This window comes from Grammomys surdaster, unplaced genomic scaffold, assembly GCF_004785775.1.
Source record: "Grammomys surdaster isolate TR1022 unplaced genomic scaffold, NIH_TR_1.0 126679, whole genome shotgun sequence".
NCBI lineage: Eukaryota > Metazoa > Chordata > Mammalia > Rodentia > Muridae > Grammomys > Grammomys surdaster.
Genome location: NW_021621467.1, coordinates 4,638,983 through 4,643,062, shown reverse-complemented (window position 1 = coordinate 4,643,062; position 4,080 = coordinate 4,638,983). Strand labels below are relative to the sequence as shown.

Sequence of the window (4,080 nt, the reverse complement as noted above, 5' to 3'; positions counted from 1 at the left end):
CTCCCTCTCTCTCTCTCTCTCTCTCTCTCTCTCTCTCTCTCCCGTGTGTATGTGTTTGTCTGTGTGTATACTTGTATGCATGCAAGCACACACATGCATAAGCAAACAGGCATCCATCCACAATGTCAGGGAGCACTGTGGAGGTCAGAGACAAGAACTCTCAGGAGTTGCTACTCTCTTGCCAAAGTGTGGGATACTGGTATAGAACTCAAGTTCACATATAGGTGTCACTCCCCACTGAGACTTTTTGCCAGCCCCTAATTATAGTTGTGCTGTGTGTGTGTGTTTGTATGTGTGTGCGTGAAATATTTTCTTATTATAACTTCAGCCTGCCAGTTCAAATTATACTTTTTGTAGGAACAAAGAATAAGTTCATTACTTCCCTTGTCCCTCTGTTATTTATTTAAAATATTAAGTAATTTTACCTGTGATACATGCATTTCTCATTCTAAAGATGCTTTGTACTTTTATTAGAAATAGCAATCTATAGATTTGAGTTCAAAATGCAAAGGAGATTCTAAGTAGATTAGCTGTGATAAGATGTAGAAACTGATACAAACAGAAAGTGTGAAGGTAACTATCTGCTGCGCTAACACTTCCCACCAGTGTTCACAATCATTTGTAAGCAGTCAGATAAGTTCCAAGCTATTCCAACAGAGATGATGTAATAAAATAAAATAATAAAATAAAGAATACAGTCAAATCTAATAAGAGTATAAAACAAATATAGAGCCCTAGCCATCATGGTGGCAGCAATTGCAAGAAGCCGCTATCACCCATACAGATGTGAAACAAATGGAAGGGGTTAGAATTATTTGAAACATTCTTCAAGATGTTTTTGAGCTGGTGCTGGGATCATGGAAGAGGCTTCCTGGCGCCAGAATCAGACTCTAAAGCCGAGCTATAGCGCCCTGCTTTTAGTGTTTCTGAAGAAATATGAGGAGGCTGGCCCAACAAGTAGAGGAAAAGCTGAAAACTAGATTCTATTGGGGCCTCAGGAGGAAATGATCACAGTAGGGCTAAGTAGTGAAGCTGGAAACACTTTCAAATACAGAAAGCCATGAGAAGTAAGAGAAAACAGCAAGTCTCTTTTTCTTTCCTAGCCACAGCCTTCATTTAGTATCCAAACTTGCAGAGCCTAACAGCTTGCTACCAATGAAGAAATGTGGTTTGCAGAGCCCTAGCCCAAACTATGAAGAAGCATATGGAGATGGGTGTTGAAACTGAGAGACAAAAGTTTAATAACTGGCACACTTGCTTTCTTGTGTTTTTAATTATTTATGTACATGACTGTCTTTTTAGCCTAAAAATTCCTCCTTGAGGGCAGGAAATAAATTTGTATCCATCCCATTACCCAGCATAGCATTTGATGTACAGTTGCTATTGAATAAATCCATGGTTAATGTATAACAGCCTCATGTTTACCCATATAAAACATTATTCTGTTAAATAAAGCAATTGTTCTGTCTTCTTCTCCTCCTTCCCCTCCCTTCCCCCACCCTCTCCCCCTCCATATTTCTCTCCCTCCCCCTTCTTCCTCCTCCTTCTCCTTTTTCTCTCAGATCTTATGGTTATCATTGCCTGATTTGAGGTCATCTCTTAATTTTCAGTGAACAACCTGTTGTTGTAAACACATGAGTGAAATATGTTGGGAAACAGTCCTCTCACTCTAGAAAACCCAATGATCATGTGTCCTGCTAGTTAACGATAGAGTGCCAAGCTCTACCCTAGAGGTTTCCAAGTCAGTAGGACTACCTCAAGACTAGAAACTTCTACTTCTAACAAGCTCACAGGTATCCCATCTGGGAGCCACATTTTTGGGAACATTGCTTTAATAAAATATCAGAAGAAAAAATGTTTTTAAGACTACTTGATACTTTAACTCAACAAAATATTTACCAGATACATGGTACAAATAAATCATCCTGTTAAGAGTTCTAAAATATTTATAGCAGTGGATGAGATATGACCAGTTTCTCATGAAGCTGTTAATTTGATAACTTATTAGAATATCCAAAAAGACTTTAAAAATAAGAATTAATGTACTTTGCAAAATTTATGGGAGAAGTAACTATCATAAAGAGTGGCTTTTTGTTAAGAATATTGCAGCTGACTTTGGGAAATTATTTATAAATCATGTTTTTACTTGCTTTAATTTTTCTCTTAATTGAAGTATAATGTGACTACTATATCCTATTACAGATCAGCATCATTCAGCTTCAAATATTTTGATAATTTGCTTTAATTCAGGTAAAGTACTAAAAAGTGTCTGATAGAAGGCACTCAAACACTTTGAAATTTATGGACATATAATTGCATGCAAATATTTCTAATATCAAAAAAAAAAGATGCAGTGCAATTTCCTCCTCAAGGCCACATAACAGAATCTCCAGGAAAGCCTGTTAAAGGTCTGATAGTCAAGCCTATGCCAAGAAATAGTGATGTGAAATCAGATATGTTGAGAATTTTAAAGTGTTGCTCACATGAATGATTCTTGTGTGCTTATGGCATTTAGGTACACCATCCAGATCTAACAGCAGTAAGACAAAATTCTAAGGTAATGGGACAAGGAAAGACTTTGAAATAGACTTAGCATGTCTTGCTGATAGGTAGTAATTGGTATGAACTTGATGTATGGAAGATATTTTCCATTAATTAATTGTTACAACTACCTTTCAAATAGGTGTTGATCTTTCTTTTTAAATATGTCTTTGTCTCTGAGTCACAGAAAACTTGTTACTTACTCAAAACAGAGTAGTTGAAAAAGCCCAACGCAGAATCAAAGAATCGAGCGTCAAGATTTCTTCTCTCAATACTACACTCAATTCATCATAAAGAAGGGGAAATATCCAATCCTACCCCCCAGCAATGGCCAAAGACACACTTTGTTGTTGGTGATGATCTTATATCAGTCAAGGGCAAAGCAGATGGAGGTCCTTTGTTTATCCTGTCCTGATGCCTGACTTGATGGTCAATACCACTTTATGCCTAGGACACATAAAAATAAAATAAAATAAGATAAGATAAGATAAGATAAGATAAGATGAGATAAGATAAGATAAGATAAAATAAAATTCAGGCTGCCCAGTCAGTGCAGGAGGAAAACAGAGAGCTGAACTGGTTATAGGGGGCACTCACAGATTTGCCTTCTTCCCCACAGCACAGGCCTGCCATAGACACACAGAGCCCTACCTACCACTACTCAGTACAGGGAGAAAGGAAGACGATAAGACAGAGAACCTTAGACTGCCGTGGCACTCACAGACTTGCCTTCCTACACAGGCCACAGACAGGCTATAGACACCAGCTTACTGTCACATCATGGCCATGCTTCTTGGACCTGACAGATGTCACCCAGGGACCTACCAGCATAGCAAGCCTGCAGGGAAGCCACCATCATGTGCAAGTAAGTGGGGGACAGATGGGAGAGAAAGAAAAGTGGAGGAGCTTGAGCATTATGAGGGGATATGGGACTGGAGACTTGAGGGTGGACAAGAGTAGCCTTTTGTGAATGGCCAGCACTACCACCTGCAGCCAGCGAGGGGCCATGGTGAGGTCCTAGGACAAGCGGCTCTTAAAGGCCATTTCTGGGTTCATGGCTATAAAGTAGCAGGGGGTAGTGTGAATAGCTCCTATCCCACTGGAGAACCTGGGGATATTCCTGGACAGGGAAGTGGCTGGAGAGCACATGGATGCTCAGGGGCTGTCAGAATTGGCCCTGCCCCTCACTGGCTGGAGAGCTGACCTCATCTCTCCTGGCAATACTCTGGAGAGTGGACCCTGCACCTCACCTGGACAGCACCACAGAGCTGATCCTGGTGGTGGGGGCACAGGTGAGCAGCCCTTAAAGCAAGAGTGTTGGAGAGCTGGCCCTGCTCATCCTCCGCCAAGAGGTCAAATAGGTGCTGCGGTGATGCCTTCACACACACACACACACACACACACACACACACACACACAACTACAGCACTCCAGAGAGTAGGCCCTATACATAGTAGAGCTTGCTCTGATTGGGAGAGAGGGGCCAGTGAGCGAAACCTATAGCATGAAGCAGGATAACTGACCCTGCCTCATGCTGAT

The 4,080-nt window shown here is 40.9% G+C and overlaps 1 non-coding gene across 1 annotated transcript; it reads left to right on the top strand.

The window, feature by feature from the left end:
- The first annotated feature begins 2,858 nt into the window (after positions 1–2,858).
- On the top strand, positions 2,859–3,001 carry LOC114615465. Its single transcript, XR_003710473.1, has one exon. It is a non-coding gene; the product is annotated as a small nucleolar RNA SNORA48 (small nucleolar RNA).
- Positions 3,002–4,080: the final 1,079 nt, after the last annotated feature.